Genomic DNA, 11942 nt, shown 5'->3' with positions numbered 1-11942 from the left:
GGAATCAATCCCAGGTCCTCTGCATGAGCAGCCACGGCTCTTAACTGCCGAGTCATTTCTCCAGCCCCTGCCCTCATTTACTAAAGTGATGAAACAGACCCAGAAGGGACAAGGAAAGGCCAGAACTACCACTCTGCCTCCTGCTTCTGCACCACACAACCTCTGCGACATAACCAGTGCCAAAGTTACCTGCTGTACATGCTGGGAGGCCGAGCAGTGTCACTGCCCTGGAGGGGACCAGGAAGGGCACCTGGACAGCACAGACACACTCCCTGGGATGAGTACCAGGTCACAGCACAAGCCTCTTGGATTCAGGACATGTTTGTTGTAGATGTTCCCTTTCCCAGCTTGCCCACCCGCTGCCTTGGGTTCACTATCCTTGCGACACCTTGACTGTCCTCATGGAGCCCGGTGATGCTGGCTGAACAAATATTACCTCTGCTGTTTACTCTAAACATGTGCAGGAGCTCAAGGTTCAAGTTCAGTAGGCCTCCAGGCTCTGGGACTTCAAGAGTCTTTACCATGGGACATTGTTCCCCAAAACTAGGTCCAAAACTGAGTTCCAACACTTGGATCAGAACCTGCTGGCGGGACAGGAGGCCAGGGAGACAGGCCATGGAGACCGTCGTGCTCTTGGCAAAACAGTAGGGCCCAGAACATTCTATTAGATGGGACAATGGCATTTCAAAAAGAATAATTAAGGTTGGGATGTACCTCAGTCTACTGTGTGCAAGGCCCTGGCTTTCCAGTTCCAGCACTGAGAAAATAAAATACATAAATAAAGGGCGGTGGTAGTTCGGTGGTAGAGCACCTGCCTAGCTAGCACCAGGCCCTACAATTAACCAAGCTATCTTATTTTTGTTGTTTTGAGGTTTTTTGGAATTTATTTTTAGATTATATATATATATATATATATTTGTCTTCTTGAAACAGGGTCTCCCTGTAGCCCCAGCTGGCCTGGAACTCACTGTGTAAACCAGGCAGGCCTTGAACTCACAGAGATCTGCCTGCCTCTGCCTCCCAAGTGCTGGGACTACAAGTGTGCACCACCACACCCGGCTAGATTTTTTTTTTTTAGACAGGGTTTCATGTAGTCCAGGCTGTCCTCAAACTTACTATGTACCTAAGGAGGATCTTGAATTTTGTGCTGGGAATACAGGACTGTACCACCATGTTTGATTTATGCATTGATAGGGACAGGACCCGGGCTTCCTGCATGCTAGGCAAGCACTCTAACCACTGAGACACATCTCCAGCCCTGATTTATATATATTTTTTGAGACAGGATCTCTCTGTAGTCCCAGCTGATCTGGAACTCACTATGCAGACCAGGCTTGCCTTGAGTCACAGAGATCCACCTGCTGCTACCTTCTGAGTGCTGGGATTAAAGGTGTGTGCCACCATACAAGATAAAAGTTTCCTTCTTTTTGAAAAAGTGCCCATGGGGAGCTGTAGAGATGGCTCAGGGGTTATGAGCGCTGGTTGCTCTTTCAGAGGACTCAGGTTTGATTCCCAGCACCCACATGGTGGCTCACAACTAACTATAACTCCAGTTCCAGGGGATCTGAAGCCTTCTTCTGATTTCCGTGTGCATTGCAGGACACGGGTGCACTTACATACATACAGGCAATACACTCATACACATAAAAGTAATAAAATATTTACAAAGAAAAAGTGCCCACGGTAGGTGGCTGGCCCAGTCTACTCAATTAAAAATGAATTTGATAGCTGGGCATGGTGGCACACGCCTTTAATCCCAGCACTCACAAGGCATAGGCAGGCGGATATCTGTGAGTTCAAGGCCAGCCTGGTCTACATAGTGAGTTCCAGGGCAGCTGGGGCTACAGGGAGACCCTGTCTCAAAAAGACCAAAAAAAAAAAAAAAGAATTTGAAAAATAACCAACAGACCTTGAGAAAAGTTATTGTAGCTCCTGGGATATTTAGGTTAGGGCCCTGGAACTCCCTAGGGACCTGGTTCTCTGGCTCTTTATTAATAACCACCCAAGGGAGCTGCAGTCCCTGGGAACAGAGGGGACAGAGGGAGGGGAATTAGGTCCCCACAGGGGCAGGGCCCATGACTGCCCCTCCCCAGGGCACAGGTGAGCAAGGTGGCTGGGCACCCCCAGGGATGGGTCCCAGCTCTGCTCTGGCCCAGCCAGGCTTGCAGGTGGTATGGAGGTGGCACACTTGGAGAGGGCAGGGTGGATGCAGCAGAGCCCTTCCCAACAGACTGGGCACAGAGCCAATCCCAGCAGGAAGCAAGGCAGGGCTCAGCGAAAGCAGGAAACGTCCTTGGAGACCTGTTAGCGCTGTGGTCCCAGGGACAGCAAGGAAGGGCACTTAAGGTGAGTGTGACAGGCCTTAAATAGGGGAGGCAGGAGGAGCGTCTTGAGTAGTTAGGGCAGACCCAGCTGGAGACAGGCAGCTGTGTGGGGCCTGGACCACCAGCAAAGAAAAGCAGATCAAGGAGAGGTTCTTTACCCTTTCAGGAGGTCAGGCCGGGACCCAATCGGGAGTGGAGTGGACATTAGGAAGCATTCCCGGGAAGGCATGCCGGCAGGTTCCACCCACATGGCCCTTCGTGTCTAAGTATCAGGTGTTCAGAGGCGGCCAGTGGTGTGTGTGTTGGGGAGGGGGGTTCCTAAATGTCTTTTGGGGGGGCCGGTTGAATTAGTCACAGATGGTCAAAGGGAATTCCGAACAGCCTGGTGAAAGACCCTGAGAGTCAGCTAAGTAAAATCGCCAAGGCCTTTTAAAACAAAGGGGGTGGGGGTGGGGTGAGCGACAGAACAACAGTTAACTGTAGCTGGGGGCGGGATCAAGGGGGGAACTTTCGTTTTCTATTAGGAACCCTTCTGCCTTGGGGGCAGAGAAAGATGGAGGCAGACCCCACTCTCCCACAGCCAGCAGCGCTTGACCTTGGGCTGCCAGGGCTCAGTCACAAGTGCATGTATGGAGAGCCTGCTGTATGCAGGAAGCAGTGCACTGAAAGACAAGGGAGGGAGCTCCACCTGTCAGGAAGGGCATTCTGCCCAGTCTGGCCTGTCCTCTCTGCACCCTGCTCCCATCTCACCCAGCAACCTTCGATCCCTGGGTGCTGCCAAGCACTGGGCCCCTCTCCAGTGAGGCCACCCTGCCCTAGGCCCCAAGCACTCCTCTCGACGTCAAAATTACTCTAGCCTATTTTTTTTTTTTACTGCTGAGACTCGAACCCAGGATTTTACACATACTAAGCACGCTCTGTATCACTGACCATAGACCCTAATTTCTTTGGTCTTTTTGAGACAGGGTCTGTCTCCCTGTAGCACCAGGCTGGCCTGGAACTCACAGAGATCCGCCTGCCTCTGCCTCCCGAGTGCTTCAATAAAAGGCATGCTACCACGCCTGGCGACCCTAATTATTTTTATAAACCTCTTCAAAGCCCTGCAAACGAAGCATGCTTTTAATCCCATGGATGAAGGGGACACTGAGTGTTTTGGCCCGCATAGCCACGCTACCCCAACCAGCTGTCACTTGGGAATAAGATCAGACTTGGGGTGTGGACTCACTTCTTAGCTCTGTGATCTTAGCTGAGCCATCCTTTTTCCGACCGAGCTCCGGTATGGTTAGAAAAAAAAAAAGGGTGGGGAGGGTTATAAACAACTTCAACCCCTCGGGGGTGCGGTGGGAAGTTTATGCCCAGGTGCATATAAACTGAGCCTAAGCCGGCCCGGTCGAACGTGCTTTTATAGACAATGACCTAATGAGTCGGCCCGTTTTGCAGATGAGGAAACTGAGGCTCGCCAGGTGAGGCATGTGGTCCAGCATCCATCCTGCCAGAGGCTATGATGGCGTGCACGCGTGCCAGCCTCAGTTTCCTCGGTTGACCTCTCCCGGGAGCCCCGCCCCCGTGGCCCCTCCTCGTCCAGGCCCCGCCCGGGTCCGCCTGCGCCGCAGCCCCGCCCGGCTCAGCCAATCCGCGGCCTTCCGCGTCCGCGCACCCGGTCTGGCCCGCGGTCCTCCCGCCCCGGCTCCGCTCGCTCATTCCGCCGCCGCCGCCGCCGCCTGCAGACTCGGTAAGGCCTCGCGTGGAGAGCCCTGCGGAGCCGGGGCGTGTCAGCCGTGGGAGCGCGCGGGGGGGGACCCCGACTGTGTCCCCCGAGCCCGGCCCGGGAGGGGCGCACAGGTCCCCACGGGGCCCCGATGGGTCTGGGGTTCCCGGGTGGGAGGAAGGATGCTCCGGGACCCGGACTGAGCAGGACGCCTCCGCCCTGGGTGCGTGGGGCCGCTGGCTCCGGATGTCCACCCGGGGGCCTTCCCGCTGAGTGTGGGTTGGGTCTGGGGTTGCCGCTGCAGAAGGAGGGATGCTCGGGACCGGGGGACACCTCGGCCCTTTCTCCACTCCGTGGGTGGATGGAGCCAGTGGGGACACCAAGCCTTTTCCCCTGCCACATCCGACTCCCCACTCCGCGGGTGGGTTGTGCCTGTAGGTCCACGGAAGGGATGCTGAGCCTCGGCCTTGGCAGGTGGCCGGCGCCCGTCTCATCCCCTCCCCACGAGTCCCCGTACTGCAGCCGTCCGACACGCCCTTGGCGCGGGAACCTCGGGCATGCGCGCCCCTTATGGTCCCGCTCCACGCGAGGGTCAAGGGCAGGTGGGTGCGCAGGGGCTGCCCAAGGTCGCGCCTGCCCCGGGAGGGTGGGAAGGTGGGGGGCGTCGTCATGTGACCAGTCCTGAGCCAACCTGGCCCTGGGGAACGAGGCGCGCAGCACCCCCCACCCCCTTGGCCCTAGGTAACCAAGCGCAACACCCGCCCCTTGGCCCTGGGGAGCCCAGCGCGCAGCCACCCCCGGGAGTCCCTTCATCATCCTCCTGTAAATCGGGGCCTGGCTTTCCTCAAAGCCGCTAGAAATACAGATGAGCGCTCACTTTTTTTTTTTTTTTTTTTTTTTAACTTCAAGAGTTAAAAAGTAAGTAATTACAGAACAAACAGTACTTTCCATCCAGGCCGACTCGACTGTCGGCTGTTTTCTTTTCCGTGTATTACAGTATTTGTCCAAGGACAGATTTTAGTTGGAAACTGGTAACTTTGTAAGTTACTAAATAAAATGAAAGTTGAGTTCAGAAACCTTTGGGGCCGTGTATTTAGTTACAGCATTTTCTTTACAGGCGTCTGGTTTCTGGTCTTTCCAGATATCTGAGCATGTTTAATCGCCCTCAAAACCATACCTTTTAGGTGAACCCTCAAGCATCTCCCCACCCTCTCCCAATCCAGTCACCCTGGGCTAGTGAGCCCTGCAAACGTGAGGTCCGCGGTGCGTCGGGCACAGCTGGCTCCAGGCAGCCGCCCAACTGCAGGTTGGTCTGGGCACCATCCGCATTCAGAGTTGGTTTCTTGGACTGGTTTGCGCAGTACCACGAGCCAGTGGGTGCTTTTCTCATGCAAATTACTGGTTTCTTTCCTAGGAAGCCTGGCTAGACTTAACCTTCCTCTGGAACTGTTCCTTTTTTCTTTTTGAACTAGGGTCTCTAGTAGCCCAGGCTGGTCACTCCAACCTGCTCTGTAGCTAAGGCTGGTCCTCCCTCGCCTCCATCTCCTTGGAGCAGTGATTATAGGCGTGAACACCCCCCACCCCCACCCCCCACCCCGACTCTGAACTCCATCTTACCCTCCTGGAATTACTGCCCAGGGTTAGAACAAAAGAGGCCCAAATTGGCTTCAGGCAGGCACAGGCCAAAACAGCCTTTCCAGTTAGTACTAGGAGAGCCACCTGAATGAGATGCGAGAGTGAAATCCGCCCCGCTCCTGGCGCTCACTGCGGGGAGTAGTGGTCAGCGCCTGGCTCCCCCGGGAGTCTTGGGGCACTGGCCTGCGCTTACCCAACTCTGCTCTCTCTGGCCCATTCATAAAATACTTAAATTTTTGACTTGGAGCCGTGCGGGGTTGTTGGCGGCGATGGGGGTCACCGGGGCCAGCGGGCAGGTCGGTCCCCAGGGCAGCGCGCCTCAGGGCCCGGCCTTCCCACGCACTGCGCGCTGCGCCCGGCTCGCTCCGGAAGGTCTCCGTGGGCACGGCCGGTGGAACAGGATCTGAGCGCGCTCGGGACGCGCCAGCCGGGGGCGGGGCTCGCGTAACCTTTCCCCTACTTTTTCTCAGCCGTCACGTGACCCCTCCGAGCGTGGGGGGAAGGGGCGGGGCGCGGAAGCCGCCTTTGCTGGCTGTGCCCTTCCCGGGACTCGCTCTCCCTCTCCCCCTTGCACCACTGAACTTGCTGCGGTGGGAGACCGGGAAGGCTTCTGCACTTTGACCCTTTGCGGGTTTTTTTTTTTTCCCCCTTTGTTAGGAAAAAAAAAAATGTTTAGTCACCCTGCATTGTTACTCCTGTCGGTCCGAGCCTGAAGTTGAATTCGGAAACAATAAAATGGTGGTTCAAGGTGGAACGTTTTTCAAGTGTGTTTAGCAGATGCTCAGTTCCCCCTGTCCAGCTAAATCGGGTGAGGGGCCGAGGAGGAAGGAAGGCTTGAGCCCAGGGGTTGGCCAGCCTGGGAATGTACCAAGACCCATCCTCCAGCTCAAGGAAAAGAGACGGAAAGGAGAAAGGGAAGAGGCAGAAGTTAGCTGAAGGCACGCCTAGCACACACAAGGCTTTAAAAAGATTACTGCACACTTGAACTTGGCCCAAGCTTGAGCTTTCCTTGCAAGAATTTTTGGTGTTTTGGAAGTCAGACTTGCTAAACTCGATGACCTGAGTTCGAGCCCTAGATTGGCATGGTAGAAATTCTGCGCCTATTTCTGTACCTGAGCTGTGGAGTGCACCTACCCAAATAAATATAAACATTTTGGTTAAATAAAAAAACAATACCAAAGTAGGGCGTGGTGGTGAGCTCGCCTTTAAGGAGGCAGCTGGCCTTGGGAGGCAGAGGCTGGGGGATCTCTGTGAGATCAAGGCCGGCCAGGTCTACAAAGTTCCAGGCCAGCTGGGGCTGCAGGTAAATCCCAAAGGGGGGACAAAAACCCAAGCACACTGCAAAGTTAAGGGGACACAGATGGGAACGCCATGCCGTGGCCCCCCTGCTTGGAGCCAGGAGCAGACCCCACTACGAGGAAGTTTCTTCAGGTCTCTGTGGTGGTACAGGCCTGTGATTCTAGCATGGGGAGATAGAGGAGAATCAGGGTTCGAGTCCAGCCTCTACTTCTTAGTGAGTCGAAGGTCAGCCTGGGATACATGAGACCTTGTCTCAAACCAAATCAAAGCAAATCTAGGCTGTGCAAAGCTTTTATTTATTTTTAATCTCTTACCTAATGCAAAGAATATGGTCTGCCTGTGGTTTTCACATATCTGTTGCCTTTCGTAGCCTTCACCTGGAACCCCATACAAATATTGAGTGGACATTGGGTTCCCAAAGGCCCTGGGCTGAGGCCAGCTTGCCCTGTTTGGGTAACGAATGTGTCAGTCCAGGTCTGAGGAATGCCCACTTCTATCCTCCTTTTCCTGTGGCCATTCTGACATCAGAAATGTTTGTCAGAAGTTAATAAAGAAAGCAGTTGTCCTGCTAGGTAAGGGGCCCCACCACCTGGGCAGCTGCTGCTTGGAAGGTTGGGGAATAGGGTGGCAGCTGACCTTGACCCTGAGCAGCATCAACACGTTAGACACAGATCTCTTTAGGTCAAAGGGAAAAGAAGTTGTCTATCATGCAGAAAACTAGGATTGTCATGAGTTCCAGACCAGCTAGGGATGCATGGAAAGACCTTGTTTCAAAAAAGAAAACAAAACAAAATAAACCCCAAACCACTCGCACACAAAAGAAAACCTCAAAGCCAGGCTTGGTGGCACATGGTTATAATTTCAGCACTTGGGAAGTGGAAGCAGGAAGTTAGGAGTTCAAGGTCAGCCTTGGCTACATAACCAAGTTTGGGACTAGCCCGGGCTACTTTAGACTTCACCCCCCCCCAAACAAAGGAAAAGAATATATTCTTTTTTAATATTTATTACTTTTATGTGTATGAGTATTTCATTTTATGTGTATGAGTGTTTTGCCAGACAGGATCTCACTATGTAGAGCAGGCTGGCCTTGGTCTCACAGAGATCTGCCTGCTTCCACCTCATGAGCAATGGGATTAAAGGCTTGCTCCATTTTATTTTTTAATATTATTTGTTGATCTGTTGTTTTTATTTTATGTGTATAAGTGTATTCCCTGCATGTATCTAAGTGCACCCATGTCAAGCAATGCCTGTGGAGGTGAGATGAGGGTGTCTGATTCCCCTGGAACTGGAATTACAGATGGTTGTGGGTGCTGGGAATCTAACCTGGGTCTTCTTCAAGAGCAGCCAATGCTCTTAATCGCTGAGCCATCTCTCCAGCGCCCCTCCCATTTTATATTTTAAAGATTTATTTATTTTGAGACAGGGTCTTACTATGTAGCCCTGGCTGGCCTTGAACTCACAGAGATCCAGCTGCTTCTTCCTCCTGAGTCCTGGGATTATAGGCATGCACTACCACACCCCGTGCCTTTCAAAAAAATTTTTAAATATTTTATTTATTATTTTTATTTTATGTGTATTAGTTTTTTTAAAATCTATGTATGCATGTATGTCTGTATGCCGTGTGTACAGGGGTACCCATGAAGGCCAGAAGAGGGTGACAGATCCCCTGGAACTGGAGTTATAGGCGGTTGTGAGCCATGCTTTGTGGGTGCTGGGATTTGAACTGAGGTCCTCTGGAAGAGCAGCAAGTGTTCATAAACTCTGGGTTATGTCTCCGCTCTAAAGATTTTATTATTATTATTATTTATTATTTTGTGTTTTTGAAACAGTCTCCCTGTAGCCTCAGCTTGCCTGGAGCTTGCTGTGTAGCCCAGGCTGGCCTTGAACTCAGAAATCTGCCTGCCTCCACTTCATGAGTGATGAGATTAAAGGAAAGAGCCACCATGCCAGGCTCCTAAAGATTTTTATTACTATTATTATTATCATCATTATTATAGTATTTTTGAGATAGGGTCTCCCCATAGCCCCAGCTGGCCTAGAACTATGTAGACCAGGCTGATCTTGAAGTCACAAAGATCCACCTGCCTCTGCCTCAGAGTGCTGGGATTAAAGGAGTGTGCCGCCACACCTGGCTATTTTTATTATTTTTAATCACTATATGTGTGGGTGGAGGGTATGTGCACGTGTGTACAGGTGCCCACTATTGTGTGACACTATTCCTGGGGAGATGTGAATAAATGTTACTCACCCCAGACAGAAATAACAGATCAAAGTCCAGCTTGGTGAGCCATGAGTTGTAGGGGTTACTTTCAGGGTGAGGGGGGCAGAAATGACTCAAAGACATTTGCCTCACCAGTGCCCATCGCAGCATGGGTCATGAAAGCTGGAAACTGGCGTGCATTGTACCACCTGCAGGCAGCTGCAGTTTGGAGAGTGTCCTTTCTAGGGGACTCACTAGTCTGAACCTGTCACAGGCCGATCAACTGGTGTTGACCTCTTCCAGGCAGCTGCTCTGGTCTGGAGCCTCTCAATAGTCCTGAGAGCTGGGGCTGGAGAGATGGCTCAGCAGTTAAGAGCACCAACTGCTCTTGCAGAGGACCTAGATTTGATTCCCAGCACCCACATGGCCACTAACAGCCATCTGTTACTCCAGTCCTAGGGAATCCAACACTGTCTTCTGACCTCCGTGCATATTGCGAGACACAGGTGCATTTACACACAGGCAGGCAATACATGCATACACATAAAATAAAAATAATAAAAATATTTTTTAAAAAGAGACCCTGTCTCAAAAAGAGCTACCCCACCAAAAGCCAGTCCAAATAGTCCTGATGCCTTATATCTGCTTGGGAAGGGAGGGGGCCAGTGAACCTGGTCATTTCTAGAGACATCCTGAAACCTTTGAGTTGTTTTTTAAAAAAAAAAAAAAAAGTTTTTTTTTCTGTGTATGAGTGTATTGCCTGCATGTATGTAAGTGCACCAATGTCATGCAGTGTTTGTGGGGGTCAGAAAAGGGTGTCAGATTCCCTGGAGCTGGAATTATAGACAGTTGTTAGCTGCCATGTGGGTGCTGGGAACTGAACCTGAGTCCTCTGTAAAAGCAGCTGGTGCTCTTAACCGATGAGCCATCTCTAGCCCCCTGAAAATTTCTAACCTGACCTGCCCTGACCTCCCTCTTCATTCCGTCAATGTGAATGACCTACCATGCCGTACCTAAGGCAGGGAATTCAGGGCGTGACTAATTTGTATAATGCATGTAGGGAATGCTCAGTCCGAATTAAAGTTTGGTTGCCAGTGTAACAGGGTTAAAACAGGGTCTTTAATGGAAGGTTAAGGACTTTCTGTGGAGCCTAGAGAACAGATTGTCACAGACGCACTTCCTTTAGACCTGCCCTCCTTCTGCCTGTGCCCAGTCTCCACTCTTGCCCAGCTCCCACCAGCCCAGTGCCTTCTGCCGACTACAGATGCAGCAAAAGGCCGCCAACCAGGGGGAGGACTGACCGCGAGCTCCTCAGCCTCTGGAACCGTGGGCCACACAAACCTCTTTATAAATGGCCCACCCTCGGGTGTTCTGTTCTAGCAACTGAAAATGGGCTCAAACAGTCCTTCACTGTCCTTGTCTGGAACCCACCCAGAAGTACAGGGTGAGTTGCCAAGTGCCTTGTTCCTCATCTCGTTCTAGTTTCTAAGTCACCTCTATCAGTGTGTGGCAATCATTTATGTTTTATGAAATTTATTTTTATTTTTGGTGTGTGATTGGTTGATTGATTGATTGATCGAGATTGATTGATTGATTTGCCTTTTTGAAACAGGGTTTCCCTTTGGCCCCAGCTGGCCTGGCACTCACTATGTAGACCAGGCTGTCCTGGATCTCACAGAGCACCACCAGCCTCTGCCTCGCTGGGACTAAAGGCCTGGGCCACCACGCCTGGTTGCCTTTTTTTAAACGCCAGTTCTGGGAGATTAAACTCAGGGCTTCACTCATGGCAGGCGCTTGACCTCCCGAGCCGTCTCCCCAGCCCCAATCGTATTTAGGTTTGCATGTGTGCTCAAGTGTGGAAAAAGCACAAAGCCCGGCCACAGAGCATCGCACCCACTGCTGAACACTGGGAGCAGCAGCCTGCTGCCGCTCACCTGCCTCGGGGAGGGGCTGCTTCTTGGTTCCCCTCCCCACTGCTGAGGATTTTGTCCTGGGGGTGGGTGGAAGGGCTGGGATCCTTGCTCCATTCCTGCTGGTTCTAGGGAAACCACTGGACTGGTACTTTTCTTCCAGAACCTTCCTGGGATTTTCCTTGAAGGCCTTCGAATAGCAGCAATTAGAGCAGCCTGGAATGCCCCTTTGAAAGTCACCCATTGGCCTCCCCAAGTTGCAACCTGGGCTGGAGCCTAGAGCCATCTCTGTTTAGCAGAGGAACAGAGCACTCATAGGACTTAGTCACTGAGCCTAGAAGAACGGGTCACAGGTGATAGGAGAGCCCCACCAGCAGCATCTCGGGAGTCTCTCCAGGCTGGGGCCCAGGGCTCATCAGCCTGGTGCTGTCTCCCTGGTAAAGGATGCCAGCTGCTGTGTTCCTGAATACCCTGCCTGGTACTCTGCTAAGCTGCTACTTCCTGTGGCTAACCTTTTCTCCTAGGATTGCCAGCACAGTTGTTTACTGCTTGCTTGGGATGGATTTAGAGCTGCAGGCAGAGCTCGCCTGTGCCTGCTGGTGAATTAGGCAATTCTGGTGAGAAGCCGGGGGAGCACTAATAATCCTAGAGTTAGCACTAGTCCATGTTTGCAGAAAAAGCGGCCTTTTCCCGCTGGCTGCGGATCACATTGTTTTGATAACAGCAAGGACCTCAGGCACCTGTGTTGCAATGGCAGGAATCTTAAGGCCTCTTGCCTTTACTAGCCTTAGTAGGCAAGGACATTCCCGTTGGAGCTGGGCCCACTTCCCCCTCTGCTGTTGGACTGTGACCTTGAGCAAGCACCT

General features: G+C 52.2%; 1 protein-coding gene across 2 annotated transcripts in view; it reads left to right on the top strand.

Annotated features, from left to right (window-relative positions):
* The first annotated feature begins 2326 nt into the window (after window positions 1–2326).
* Cpt1a (carnitine palmitoyltransferase 1A) overlaps window positions 2327–11942 on the top strand; it is a 71345-nt gene continuing 61729 nt past the window's right edge. The window contains exon 1 of one of the 2 annotated variants that reach the window (XM_029570007.1): window positions 2327–2346. The gene's annotated coding sequence lies outside the window, so the exon portion shown is untranslated. Of the gene's footprint in view, window positions 2347–3945; window positions 4057–11942 lie in introns of those variants that run through there. The other variant, XM_008846323.3, reaches the window with a different exon arrangement.

This window comes from Nannospalax galili, unplaced genomic scaffold (assembly GCF_000622305.1).
Source record: "Nannospalax galili isolate Female #2095 unplaced genomic scaffold, S.galili_v1.0 scaffold1723, whole genome shotgun sequence".
Classification (NCBI taxonomy): Eukaryota; Metazoa; Chordata; class Mammalia; order Rodentia; family Spalacidae; genus Nannospalax; species Nannospalax galili.
The sequence above is the reverse complement of the archived record's forward strand: the minus strand, read 5'-3'. Positions and strand labels throughout refer to the sequence as shown.